This window comes from Pleurodeles waltl, chromosome 3_1 (assembly GCF_031143425.1).
Source record: "Pleurodeles waltl isolate 20211129_DDA chromosome 3_1, aPleWal1.hap1.20221129, whole genome shotgun sequence".
Lineage (NCBI taxonomy): Eukaryota > Metazoa > Chordata > Amphibia > Caudata > Salamandridae > Pleurodeles > Pleurodeles waltl.
The window spans coordinates 1,937,372,830-1,937,388,465 of record NC_090440.1 but is presented as its reverse complement, the minus strand read 5'-3'; positions in this window follow the sequence as shown (position 1 = coordinate 1,937,388,465).

The following is a 15,636-nucleotide window of genomic DNA, read 5'->3' as shown; positions in this document are numbered from 1 at the left end:
GCACAAACGACATCTGACTTGAGTTTTCATAAACATGCCTTCATTGATAAAATAGAGGTACAGTATTGAAAGGGAAGGGTAAACAGCGACAGGAAGAACTGAGTCTCACGACAATTAATTACTGTGTAAGACAAGACATCTGGGCCTAGCCGGCCCCCACCGTCACATCAAGTTGCACAGCAATAGTTTGCGCTCAGCAGACATACATTTTTAATGGGTAATGTGGATGGAAAGCGTCTGGTAATCTATAGCTGTCTGATGAAGATGTCGATGTTGCTCAGCACAGCCTTGACATAAGGTATCTTATTTATCTGTGAGCCTGTGGTACCCAGAATACCGCCCCATGTCTTAAGAATTGTCAGTATATACTTATATAACTAATGCAGCTGTACTAATTACGTTTAGTAATACACCTGAAAAGAACTGGTCTGCTGCACCACGCTCAGTGGGGAGAAATATCACTTTTGGCTTCTATTTTGACTATAAAATTATCCCAGAGCCCCAGCCCCTTCATCGTCACACCCTTGTCATTGAGAGAATGAAGTGCCTGTGACCACTGCAATAAGTCGCCCAGCCACCGGCGCATGTCTGGGGTATTGGGCGCTTTCCACTGCATTGCTATAAGGCGTATAAATAGTACAAATGCCAAATCTATACATTGGTGTAACCGTTTGTCTCTCTTCGCCCTAGTGCTACTGCCAAACAGACAGGACTCGGGTGTTAGAGATAATGGGTAGCCAACCTGGTCTTCTGTCAGGGAGGTCATTTTGTGCATGGCCCGTTGCACTAATGGACAGCTCCATGTCATATGGTAAAAAGTGATGTCCTGTTTTCAGCAATGCAGACACTCATAATTGGTGTGTGCGAACATGCGGTGGAGCCGGTGGGGAGATAAGTGGGTTTGGTGTATGTAATTAAATTGTGTGAAGCGGAATCTAGGGTTAAGTGATACTTCCTTAGTCACATGAAGCGCTGCAGTCCATGCAGACTGTGACAGCGGTGCTGGGAGGACTCGGTCGAATCTTGCCCACGCTCCCACCTGGCTTGTGTCGAGGCTCTTGAGGAGAGTACTACATAATAGAGATATGATGTGTTTAACACCGAGGTCTGATAATACACTGTGCATATAAGTGAAGTTGCAGGTTCCGCATCTCCGGTACCCCAAGTGTTGTGTATAAGTTGTTTCAGTGTGTAGTAGGTTAGGAACCGCCCTGGCCTATTCCATAAGTATCTACCAAGTCCGTATATGTCATGATAGAGCCATCTCTGTATAGGACTCCAACTGTAATTATGCCCAGCGCTAGCCATGGTTCTAAGGAGTGGTGTATGTATAGTTTCCTTATACCCTGGAGATTCTGTAGTGGAATCCTAGGCGAATAAGGTGGAACAGGGTTTCCACCCACATATGTAACAGCGCCAGCATGCGCGTGCCACATCCATCAGGTTGTTTCCTCGCATGGGAGGGATTATATGTTCCTGAAACCCTGTCAATGCGCCCGTCCTTCCTAAAATATCATGTGCCATCGTTGTTTCCATAGTAGGAGAGTTCTGTAGCCAAGCTAGCGGCCACTGCAATTGCGCCGCAGCTTAATACAGCTCATAATTCGGCATGCCGAGGCCTCCCTCCACTAACGTGTGATGTATGTTAGTGAGTGCAACTTGACGATGGCCAGTCCCCCAAATAAGTTTTAGCATCAAGCCATTAAGGATCCTGAAGAAGAAGAGAGGTATTACTAATGGGAGGGTTGTGAAATAATATAGCAGTCTGGCGAGTATTATCATTTTTGCGTTTGCGACCCATCCCAGGGGTGATATTGGTAATGTGCCCCAAAATGGTAAAGATCCCCGGATCAAGCCCACTGCTCGTCCCAGATTGCCCTCCATCAGGTCCACTTTAGTGTGGTATTTGGATACCGAGATATTTAAAAGTAGACTGGCACCATGTGAGTTCATAGGTTGGGAGAGAGGGCCTCAGTCAACGGAAACAAGCAAGATTTCAAACAATTCACATGTAGCCCGGATAAGTCTCCAAATAATTCTAGTAATTGTAAGAGCTCCGGAATTGACGACATGCTCCTGCGTAAGTATACCAATGCATCATCAGCATAGATCAATACTATATGTTGTGGACCTAAATCAGGTATCCCCCATTGTAGTGCCATTGTTGAGCTAAAGGCTCAATAGCTAACGCGAATAACAACAGTGACAGTGGACACCCTTGCCTGGTACCGCAACAAATGGGCAAACTATCGGAGATGGCCTGGCCTGTCTTCACAAGGGCTACAGGATCAGAGTACAAGGTAGCAATCCACCTTAAAAATTTCTGCCCAAATGCCATGTTGCGCAAAGCCTCCATTAAGAAAGGCCCTCCAAGGGTGTCAAAAGCTGTCTCAATGTCCAAAGACACTGCAACTCTATCATCCTCCCCCTCCTGAGAGGCGTCCATTAATCACAGGAGTTGCCTTACGTTTCGAAATGTGTTTCGTCCCGGGATAAATCCTGATTGATCTTCATGCACTAAATGGGTCATCACCGGGAGCAACCGATTTGCTAGTACCTTACCCAGCAACTTACAATCCAAATTAAGCAACAATAGAGTTCTATAAGATCGCACATCTAGAGGGTCTTGGCCTGGCTTGGGTAGAACCACTGTCAGTGCTTCGCGTCGAGAGTCTGTGAGTTGCCCACCCAATTGTGCTTCATCTAGCACCTCCAGGTAGGGTTTAGCTAATTGTGCGGAAAACGTATAATAGTATTCTACTGGTAACCCATCTGAACCGGGGAACCTATTGTGGGCTAATTGATGCAATGCTGTACAGATCTCATCAATCCCTATAGGTTCGTCTAGCTCCATCTGCTGTAATGGATTGAGTCGAGTGAGGGGAACCGGGTCAAAACAATTCACTAACTGACTAGTTGAGGGCTCAGGCCTTGCTGCGTAAAGTGTGCTGTAGTAGGGCCGAAAGGTGTCATTTATGGCTACCTTGGTGTTGACCACAGTCCCCCGAATCTAGCCTTATGGCACCTATAGGAGTACATTGGTACTCGCCTCGAGCTACCCATGCCAGCAACCTGCCAGAGCGGTCACCCTCCGCGTGTACCCTGGAGAGGTAATGTCTGTAATCATAAGAGCGCAAACAAGCGTCTTCCTCTCTATATCGGGCACGTGGTTCGCGGAGAGCACCAGGATCAAGTGAACCCGTGCCACTTCGCACTCCATGCCACGCAGATCTATTTCCAATGAGGCAATTTCCCTTACTAGAGTACGTCTAATACCTCCTGTGGCCGCAAGGCAGTGGCCCCGTACAACCACCTTGTGAGCATCCCACTCCATTGCACATGATGTGGCCGTCCCGTCATTCAATTTGAAGTATTTGGAAATGCATTCATACAACTCTCGGCAGAATGGAGAGTCCGCCAGCATGTGGGGTTGCAGATGCCAAGTAGGTATGCAGGCGCAATCTGCCCCAGGAGAAGTTGACCCATAGGGGAATATGGTCTGATAGTGTCTTGGCTAAATAGTCTGCGTCCAAAGCGTCATGGATCAAATCTGCTGGGCTAAGAAGCAGGTCTATACGGTTACGTCGCCTATGTACTGGGGAATAAAAGGAATATTCCTGGACTTGGGGATGGAGCTGACGCCATATATCATGAGTCCCCTCTCGGGAGCTCCAATTACACAGCGCACGCGAAATTGCCCAGCTAGAAGCACCTGACAGTGGTGGGTGTGATCTGTCCTTGTCTACGTTTGGTACACAATTAAAGTTGCCACCCCATATACAAGTAGCCGTAGAGTCTCGGAAGAGTGTTGGAGAAATTGACATCAGAAATTCACCTTGTCTAGAGTTGGGGGTGTATATTCCAGCTATGGACAAAGACTTGCCATCTAGAAAGCCCCTCCAGCAGCACGTTTCTGCCCTCCTTATCCACTATATCGCTCTATGGCATAGGGCACCTCAGAAGCCAACTATATTAACACTCCTTTGGCAAATGCAGACGTTGTTGTGCCACATGCTTGTCCCCTCCATTTAGTTTTAAGGCTATGTAAGTCCCCATCTCTAAGGTGCGTTTCTTGCAGGATCACTATGTGGACCTTGTGGCATTTCAGGAATGCGTGTACCCGATGGCGTTTAGTGGGGTTGGCCATACCACGTATATTCCAAGTAAACACGTTGTAACTACCCATCTTAATTGTCGCGTGAGTGTGTTTATCGATGTGTATGCTAGAGTCCTGTGATCCACTGCCATTACCACAGTGGGGATCTGCGTACAAAATTAATCACTATCTGGCTTCCTGAGTACTCCTACCCTCTATGTTTGCCATTACTGTTTATTGTGCAAATTTTGATGCGTTGTGGAAATGAAGTAAAGATGGTATATAAGGGGGCAGCAGAAAGGCATGCTGTACCCCTAGATTTAAAGAGGAGGTGTCTAAGGGAAAACTACTGTGATAAAAATAAATGTGTGTTTTTAACTATTTGTTACAATCTCATGGGACTGTCACAGGATTGTGAATAGTAAAAAGGGAAAGATGAGTTCAGAATACACTCCATTAACAGGAATACATATTGTGGTCATTGTTTTTGAGCGGAAGTGTGCAAGAGATGAGTACTGTGATAAGTAGATGATTAATTCGTATTGTCAAAAAAAGTTAGGATCTTGCGAGATTCTCGCAGGACCGTGAACAGTAAAAAGTAGTAGATGATCTTTGAACACACTGTAGTATGCACATCTGCTACTGTAGGAAGGAGCATTATTGGAGATGGTGTTTGTGAGAGTGCACTATTTACACCCATTGGCTTTGTAAGAGTAATGAGTATGGTATAGTCTCTTCTGACACCCTAAAATGCACATCCATTGTCAGAGAGAGGAATATTAGCAGGGAGGACAGTCCCTAGAAACAACATACTATACACACCTGTCATCCAAGAGAGAGGTCCAACTGCAGAGGCCCAGTTGTCATCTGAGACAGAGTTGTGACTGAAGAGGCCAATTCATGTACATAGCCTAATATGCACACCTGTAATCTGAGAGAGAGGTCTGACAGGAAAGGCTAGTACATGTACACAGCCTACTATGCACAGCTATCATCTGAGACAGAGTTCTAACTGGAGAGGCCAGTCTTTCTCTACACACCCTACTTCAGACACCCGTCATCTGGGAGAGAGCTCTATAAGGACTGGCTAGTCCATGTACACACCCTACTACACACAGCCATCTCCTGAGACAGAGGTGCTACAGAAGAGGCCAGTCCATGTACACACACCAATTATACAACTGTCATCTGAGAGAGAATACTTAGTGGCGAGGCAGTTTCTCTCCATGCACCCTACTATGCAAGCCAGTCATCTGAGAGAGAGGTCTGGAAGGAAAGGGCAGTCCATTTACACACCTTACTATGCACTCTTGTTATCTGAGAAAGAGGTGTGGCAAAAGAGAGGACAGTCCATGCAGACATTCTACTATGCATACCTCTCCTGTAAGAGAGATCTGAGGGAAGAGGCCAGTCTCTCCTCACACCTTACTATGCACAGCCATCATCCAAGAGAGAGGTCTCAGTAGAGAGACCAGTCCCTCCATACACACTACTACATACACTTGTCTTCTGAGACAGAAGTCTGTGTGGAGAGGTCAGTCTCTCCCCACACCCCACTACATACACCTGTCGTGTAAGAAGTCCCATTGGAGAGAATACACTGTCCCACATACTACTATTTCCCTACAATTTTGTTGCAATTCTGCAAGACTCTCACAAGAGTAGCTCACAAGCTTCAGGGAGTGAAGCTTGTGCATGGACACATGCAGTCTTGCAAGAGGCTTGCAAGACTTGAGGGAAAATTACTGAACCTGCTACGAGGTGTCGTACAATCCTACAAGCCTCTTGCAAAACCCGCATGCAAAATTACTGGGCCTGCGACGAGGTGTTTTACAATCCTGCAAATCTTGCAATATCATATGGGGGAAGTAAAAAGAAAAAAAGGCCAGGGCTCAGCCAATAGTTACCATTTTTATTACATGGTTGAAGACATGTTGTGATGTGTTTGGGTGCAGAACCAGAGATAGCTTACATTTTTCTTGGCGATTTGGAGAAGAAGGAAGCCTGTTGGGGTTGTGCTCAACAGAAGAGACTGAATGTGGAATACAACCACACTAGTGTCTTAAGCTGCATATAAGAAACTGTTCTAAGTTCATCTAATTAAAAATATACTTTATGAACTTTGTTGAGAAGTGTCAGTAAGAGCACTACTGTTGGTAAACTTATTCTGTACAAGGTTTAGTGATTCAAAAATCATTTGTAGAGATGCATGTTTTTAAATAGGTTTTGAGAGATAGAGTTTACTATGTAGGGAGATATCACTAAGTATTGGAAGTTGTGTTTAAAAAATAAAATGTTCAGTCTGTACGGAGTTCGAAGCAAAAGAGATAGGCCCTCATTACAACCCTGGCGGTAAATCCCACTTACCTCTGTGCAGAAGACCGCCAACATACTGCTTCGGCTGCGGAATTCCACTACAGGTATTACAACCCACAGCCCGGAATCTGTCACAATACAGACACCCACACAAGTCCACCACACCAAAGGTCAGTGATAAACTGGCGAAAACAAAACCGACACCGTCACGCCAACAAGAATACGCCCACAGTATCACGACCCACGAATCAACGTGGTGGTCTTTCAACCGCGGTAAACCATTGGCGGTACACACTGCCGCGCTCAAAATACACACACATATACAAAACACAACCACATTGGACAAATCGAAATACACACACCTGATACACACACCACACCCACACACCCAATCCAATATAAAACACACACCCACATTACCTACAAACCCTTACTACCAGAAATTTGAAAGCAGGCCAGAGAGAAACACTACCCAAAACAACACCGGCAACCATAGACAAAAAACACCATCACTTACACAACATCCAGGCACCTCAAACAACACACACCTACACATCCCCACACACATCACAACAGACACCACCACACATATCACCCACACCACATCATGGCACCTCAGCGACACCCCAGGTTCTCTGAGGAGGAGCTCAGGGTCCTGGTGGAGGAAATCGTCCGGGTAGAGCCACAGCTATTCGGATCACAGGTGCAGCAGACATCCATTGCAAGGAAGATGGAGCTATGGCACAGAATCGTCGACAGGGTCAACACAGTGGGGCAGCATCCAAGAACACAGGATGACATCAGGAAGAGGTGGAACGACCTACGGGGGAAGGTGCGTTCCGTGGTCTCCAGACACCAGATTGCTGTACAGAGGACTGGCGGTGGACCCCCACCTCCTCCCCCACAACTAACAACATGGGAGGAGCAAGTCTTGACAATACTGCATCCTGAGGGCCTTGCATGAGTAGCAGGAGGACTGGACTCTGGTAAGGCAAATCTTTACTACCTTATCCTCCCCACCCCACCTGCATGCCATCACATACTCCCACCCTCACCCTCACACCCATCACCCCAACAACCCACAGATACGTCACCAACACAACCCACACATCCCAAAACCAAGCCCTGCATGTAACACCAATGCATGGACACCCATCACCCAAGCATGGCCAGTACAGAGACTCACTCATGCTCCAAAATCACCAATAACACAAGGGCCAAGCCAAAAATGCAAGCACTGGAGGAGAGAGTCACTCACCCATTGCACACAATGGCACACACAGATACAATAATTATGCATTTACACCCCAACAGGACCCCTACCCAACGTCACCGGACAGGAGGTGCCAGACATATCCAGTCCCCCTACAGAAGAGGCCCACAGTGATGACAGCAGCTCTGCACGCCTGGATCAAGATGACCAGCCCGGCCCATCTGGGACCTCAGGACAGTCGGTTCCCCTGACACTGTCACAAGCCACCACAGAGCCTCCCCCCTCAGGAAACACCAGCACAGCACCCACCCAGCGGGCCCATCCCTCTGTCCCCAGGACACGTCAATCAGCAGTGTGTCCACCACTACAGGGAACCCATGCAAACCCACTAACACAGGACGATCAGGGACCTGGGGGCAGTGGGCACACGGTTCAGGGGACAGAGGCACAGGATAACAGGGAAGCTGGGAGGACTGCTGTGCGACAGGGGGAGAACAGGCCCAGGGAACCCACTCTCCACGAGGCACTCTCCAACATTATGGGAGCTTACCATCATTCCCAGGAGACAATGGCAATGGTACTGGCCAAGTTTCAGAAGACCCAGCGGCTGCAGGAGGAACACTACCTTGGGATCAGGGAGGACTTGAAGTCCATCAACACCACCCTGGTCACCATTGCAGGGGTGCTGGCAGACCTTCTCAACACCAGGAGGGACACAGTGGCACAACAAGGGGCCCTTGACACTAGCCTGGACGATGAACAGCCCTCCACCTCCGCCAGCGCTAGTGGACAGGAGGTACAGCCACAGGAACAACAGGACATCAGCACCCCACCCCCTGCAGATGGAGAACCACCCCACAAACGGTCCCTGAGATCCAGGAACAAGACAGAGAACATTGCCAAGACCCCCGCCAGGAAATGAGACCCCCCGAATGTCACTCTTCTGTCCCATTATGTCACCCTGTCCATCCTTAAACTGCCCTTGCTCCACTTCCTATGCCCCTTTGGACAATGCACCTGTAAAACAAATAGACTAGACTCTGCTATGGACGTTCCTCCACTATCACCCCAGCCCATTTTACAACTCCCTCCACTTATTAGCACAGAAATAAACACACTGCAATCACAAAACAATCTGGAGACAGTCTGTGCTTTCACAAATGTGTAATTGCAATAACTATGGAATATAGCAATGTCAATGTACTTGTTCACATACCAATGCAACACAGCTGTAAGCCAGCAGTAAACATAGCAGAGGGCACAAAGTGGGACCCAGATCTGTGAAATGGAAAGTCAAAGTGACAAGTCATGGTCCATACACTAAACGAAAATGACAGACTTATGCTAGCTCAAACAATAGTATGAGATGTGGGAAGCAGTGACATCTTCTTACTTGTGTCTCACTGGAAGTATTGCATGATGATGTTGTTTCGGTTGTCGATATCCTCTTCTTCTGCCTCCTCTTCTTCACTGTCCACAGGCTCCACAGCTGCCACAAGACCACCATCTGGCCCATCCTCCTGCAGAAAAGGCACCTGGCGTCGCAAATCTAGGTTGTGCAGCATACAGCAGGCCACGATTATCTGGCACACCTTCTTCGGTGAGTAGTATAGGGAGCCACCTGTCAGATGGAGGCACCGGAATCTGGCCTACAGGAGGCCAAAGGTGCGTTCGATCACCCTCCTAGTTCGCCCATGTGCCTCATTGTAGCATTCCTCTGCCCTTGTCCTGGGATTCCTCACTGGGGTCAGTAGCTATGACAGGTTGGGGTAACCAGAGTCACCTGCAAATGTCGAGGGACAACTGTTAGACACACACTAACCCTTAGGGACAGCCCCATACCCAGACACCTATGTGAACTGTATTGGAACCTTGGCCTCACCTATTAGCCACACACGGTGCCTCTGGATTTGCCCCATCACATAAGGCATGCTGCTAGTCCTCAAAATGTAAACGTCATGCACAGAGCCAGGATACTTGGCATTCACATGGGAGATGTACTGGTCTGCCAAACACACCATCTGCACATTCATCGTTGGTAGCTCTTCCGGTTTCTGTACACCTGTACATTCCTGCGGGGGGGACAAATGCCACATGTGTACCATCACTGGCACCAATGATGTTGGGGATATGTCCCAGGGCATAGAAGTCACCTTTCACTGTGGGCAAATCCTCCACCTGAGGGAACACGATGTAGCTGCGCATGTGTTTCAGCAGGGCAGACAACACTCTGGACAACACTTTAGAGAACATTGGCTGGGACATCCCTGATGCCATGGCCACTGTTGTTTGAAAAGACCCACTGGCCAGGAAATGGAGTACAGACAGGACCTGCACTAGAGGGGGATTCCTGTGGGATGACGGATAGATGAAATCAGGTCTGGCTCCAACTAGGCACACAGTTCCTGGATTGTTGCACGATCAAGTCTGTATGTGACTAGGATGTGTCTCTCTTCCATTGTCGACAGGTCCACCAGGGGTCTGTACACCGGAGGATGCCGCCATCTCATCACCTGCCCCAGCGGACGTGCCCTATGGAGGAGAACAGCGAGCAGAGAGTCATCCAACACTGAGGTATCACAATGTGTTATTTGCAGAAACTTTATTAATCCGCAATGTGCTGGTATCTGTCTATATTCCCGGCCTAGATAGGTGTGACGCAGTTAACATCCATCCCATCCCATGTGGCCTCCTGAAATGGCGGCTGCCTGACCTGTAAGGTGGGACAAGTGGATATGAGGTAACTGCGCTGGCGTTCTACACCGTCGCGGTGGGCGGTCGAAGACCGCGGCGCAATTCTGTATTGGTTAACATTGGGCCCTATGGGTCCCAGGAGCCAATGACGATGTACGCCGGCGGACGGTATGCACCGCCGCGGAAGTGACTGCCATTTTCTGTATGTTCACTCACTTGACACCTGACCTTCAACAGGAGAGGACCTACACTGCAAGTGCTGCTGTGACCTGTGTCTGGAAGCGACGATGGCTCATGTGTCTGGGGAAAGGGCCCCTGCCTTCACTTCGGAGGAGTTGGAGAAACTAGTGGATGGGGTCCTCCCCCAGTACACGCAACTGTATGGTCCTCCAGACAAACAGGTGAGTACATTGTGAGCATGCTGCATGGGCAATGCCTGTTTTGAGTGGTGTGGATGGAAGATACATGGGGGGGGGCTGAGGCCTGCATGTGTGGACGGGAAGTGTATGTGCGTCAGGGCATGGGTGGGAACTGGGGGGCAATGAGTATGACGGTCCGGACAGGTAAGTAATTTCCTTTCCCCCTGTACCATTCCTCTAGGTCAGCGCCCACCAGAAGAAGGGTATTTGGCGTGCCATTGCCAAGGACATCAGGACCCTGGGGGTCTGCCACAGACGGAGCACCCACTGCCGTAAACAATGGGAGGACCTGCGCCGCTGGAGCAAGAAGACGGCGGAGGCCCAGCTGGGGATGGCCTCCCAACGTGGGAGGGGTGCCCGTCGCACCATGACCCCCCTGATGTTCCGGATCCTGGCGGTGGCGTATCCGGAATAGGATGGGCGCTTGAGGGCATCAAAGCAGCCACAAGGGGGTGAGTACACTCTCATTCATTAGACTCAGCGCGCATTACGAGGTGTCTGGGTGGGTGAGGTGGGTAGTGGGTTTCCTTAGGCCAGGGCGAACTTGGTATGCAAGGTCCCTTGTGAGGCAGGCAATGTGGCACCGCAACCCCACCAGTGGTAAGAGCCATCTATCCCCCCAATCAGGCTCCTGTGACTTCCAGGTGTGAAGCAATTGGTCTTAGGCCTCGTACCCCATGGTCAGCTGAAATTTCTAGGAACTGTCAGTGCATGGCGTAGTGCAGAGGGCTGCTCCCTGTGTGTTGTGTCCGCCAACGGTAGTGGTGTTGCATGCACTGAACATGTCTTCCTTCTGTCTTCCCCACCCTTTTTATGGTCTCCAATGCAATAGCATCATCAGGCGGAGGAGCATTGGCACTGGAGCAGGAGGGAGCTGCAACCCACTTGGCCTTAGAGGTCGAAACAACGGAGTCTGAAGCCACCAGTGGGACGGAGAGCGAGGGGAGCTCCACGGCGGGGACAGGAGCAGACAGCAGTGACAGCGACTCCTCCTCTGATGGGAGCTCCCTTGCGGTGGTGGGGACCTCTGTGCCCACTGCATCAACAGGTACAGCCTCTCAGCATGTGTCCCGTGCCCCCTCACCCAGGAGGATGGGCATCTCCTTCGCCCCAGGCACCTCAGGTACTGCCCCAGTCAGTCCTGCTGCCCTCAGTGAGGAGGCTATTGACCTCCTGAGATCCCTCACTGTTGGGCAATCTACCATTGCGAATGCCATCCAGGGTGTAGAGAGGCATTTGCAACAAACAAATGCATACCTGGAGGTATTCATTCTGGGCAGGCAGCCCAACAGAGAGCATTTCATGCTCTGGCCTCAGCACTGATGGCAGCCATTGTCCCTGTGTCCAGCCTCCCCCCTCCAACTTCCTCCACCCAGACCCATTCCCCTGTACCTCAGCCTATCCCAAGCACACCATCAGACCAGCATGCACACTCATCTACACACAAGAGTGGCTCAGGCAAACATAAGCACCACACATCCCACAGGCACTCACACAAGCACCATCCCTGTGCAGACACAGCAACATCCACTGCCTCCACTGTCTCCCCCTCCTCCACGTCCTCCTCCTCCCTCCCTGTCTCGTCTCCACTCACACCTGCATGCACTACATCTTCAGCTACTGCCTCCATCACCAGCACGCCCATCACCACATACCTCTCACGTGCACTCACCACCCCCACTACCATTCACACATCCACAGTGTCCTCTCCCAGTGTGTCAGTGAGCCCTCCTCCCAAAGTACACAAACGCAGGCACACACCCACCCAACAGCCATCCACCTCACAACAGCCTCCGGCCCATGCACCTTCACGAAATTCAGCAGATGTACACCTCCTACAACCACTATCTCTACCTCCACTCCCAAACCACCTCCATCTTCCCGTCCCAGTGTGTCTAAAAAACTCTTCCCTACACCTCCCTCCCGTCCTTCCCCTAGGGCCAGGCTTTACAGGTCCCAGCCCAGCACCTCAGCCACCACATCCCCAGGCACAGTGGTGCCAGAAACTGCGGGATCATCGAGTGCGCCACCCATCAGGGCTGCCAGTGTGCCACGTAGCGAGGGCAAGGACATTCCGACACCTGCCAATGTGAAAAAGGTGCCCACATCCCAGAGGGAGAAGCCGAAACTACCAGCCACCAAGGGCTCGGAAAAAACCAAAGGGGATAGTGGCAAGACAACTGCGGCACCATCAAAGCTGCGGAAGGGCCAAAAGCTGAAAAGCAGGTCAGGAGAAGGCATGGTGGCACCGACTGAGGGACCAGTGTCTCACTTTCTGTCCACGACCATGCCAACCTGTACGGCAGCAAAAACCGCTAGCTGCCCCGCCACCACAACCGTCACCTGCACCGCCGCAAGCACTGCCACCGGCACCGCCTCCAGCACGCCTACAGCCTCACCAACAGTCCCCAGCCTCTTCCCCAGTGGTCAGCCGTCCGAGGCTGCAGGAGACGTCCTGCTGTGTCCCTCAGCAGGTGCTGACCCATGCACCGCCGCAAGCACAGCCGCCACCTTCACCGCCGTAAGCACCGCCGCCACAGACACCGCCGCAAGCACCGCCACCTGCACCGCTCCCGGCACGTCTACAGCCTCAGCGACAGTCCCCAGCCACTTCCCCAGTGGGCAGCCATCCGAGGCTGCAGGAGATGTCCTGCTGTGTTCCTCAGCAGGTGCTGACCCATGCACCGCCGCGACAGACACCGCCGCAAGCACCGCCACCGGCCCCGCGACGTCCTCGGACACAGGCAGCACTGCTGACATGGCTATCATCCCCAGTAGTCAGTCGTCTGAGGCTGGAGGAGAGTTCCTGGACCCTGAGCAGCTTCCATGAGGCATGACTTTCATCACTGTTTGCACCTGCAGGTGGAAGGTACAGCCGCAGCAGTGTGGGGTATGTCACTGCCTCCATGGTGTATCATGGTACCTGAACCTTGCAAATATCGTGGCACGCACACCCAGGTGAGGGAATTGTACCAGCCACACTGCACGTGCAGCACTCTGGGCACCAGGCCCCCTCCAGAACCAGTGGAGTATCACATCCACTACCTCAGTCCTTGGCAGGATGAAGCACTCTGGGCACCAGGCCCCCTCCAGAACCAGTGGAGTATCACATCCACTACCTCAGTCCTTGGCAGGATGACGCACTCTGGACACCAGGCCCCCTTCAGAATCAGTGGAGACTGTTATCCACTTGAGAGACTGTGGCTTTGCACTTTCCAGGATACAGCAGTGGGCAAACCACCCACTGGAGAGACTTGAGAGACTGTGGCTTTGCACTCCCCAGGATAAAGCAGTGGGCAACCCACCCACTGGAGAGACTTGAGAGACTGTGGCTTTGCACTCCCCAGGATACAGCAGTGGGCAAACCACCCACTGGGGAGACTTGAGAGACTGTGGCTTTGCACTCCCCAGGATAAAGCAGTGGGCATGGAGCCCACTCCTGCAGCAGTGGCGTTGGTCGTTCATCAGGCTGAGGTGCCCCCCCCCCGAGGTGCCTGTGTATTTTTGATCTGATGCCCCAGCAGTGTTCTCTCCGTTTTGAGTCAGGTATCATGTGTGGGCTTCGCCCATGCATTTTGGGCCCAGTGGTCCACGGACAATGATCAGTACACTATCCGGACTTGTGTAGTTGGTGTACATATTTGTATATACTGAATTTGGAGTTTTGACTAATGGATTTTTCATGATTACAATCGTTACACTCATTTCCTTTTGTCCTTGCATTCTTCCAGGGGGCGGGGGGCTGTATATGTAATGTTGCTGAATGTATTTGTATGTATGTTGTTGTGGGTGAGGGTGAGGGTGGGGGTTTTGCATGTTGCGTGTGTGTGTCACTCTCTTTCCTCCCCCGTCCCCTGTGTTGTAGGTGCAGTACTCACCGTGGTCGCCGCCGCTGCCGTTCGTACTCCTGATAGAAGAGGAGGTAAACCAACATGGGTAACACCTGAAGTTCGGGCTCCATGGCGTCCTGGTTCCTCGTTGGGTTTCGAGAGGTGAGTGTTTTCCCTTCTGTGTACTGTTTCCGCCATGCTTTTGATAGCATTGGTTCCGCCCTGGAAAAGGTGGCGGATAGGCCTCTTGTAATACAGTGGGCGGTACTTTGTCTTCCGCCTGTCTGCTGGCGGTGTCCGCCGTGCTGTTTTGTTTTTACCGCCGTGGCGGTTGGAGTGTTAAAGTGGCTGTCTATGTTGGCGGTTTCCGCCACGGTCATAATCCCATTTTTTTTTTTTTCGCCGGCCTGTTTGCGGTATTACCGCCGCTTTAACACCGACCGCCAGGGTTGTAAAGAGGGCCATAGTATTTCTGAAATTATAAAACAAAAAATTGACAGTCTCTTAATGCAAAGCCTAGTGTTTTTATGAACCTTATTGTACACTTGTTTTGCCCCTAAGAGATGTTTGAGTGGGGATATTGCTATTTCTTGAATAAAACACTGTGCCTACTATTAGGAAAGGTGTGTCTAGAGGAATGTGTTACTTTATAAACTGGTATGGAACCATGTTTGGTGGCATGTCATAATTTAATTGTGAAAAAAATATGCACTGGTTAAGGTTGTTGAATTCTTCAAGAGGCAGGAATAAGAAGGTAGTGCTACAGTACATATAATTATGTGATTGTGGGCATAAAATGTAAAAAGAACTTTAGAGTATATAGTGATCTATCACTGTTATCAATTATTGATCAGTATGTAATTTTAAATTTGTTGGCTATCTTGACTTTTTTAGGTGAAAAATAGAAAACAGAAGTTTTGAAAAACAGAAGTATTATGTCACAATATATGCTGAGGATGAAAATTAAAACTGTTCACTTTGGAATAAAGAGGGAACAGTAACTGTGTGGAAAGTCAGGAAAAAAAATATTGCACAACTGATGTTGCTGTTACTGGCTACAGCAACATT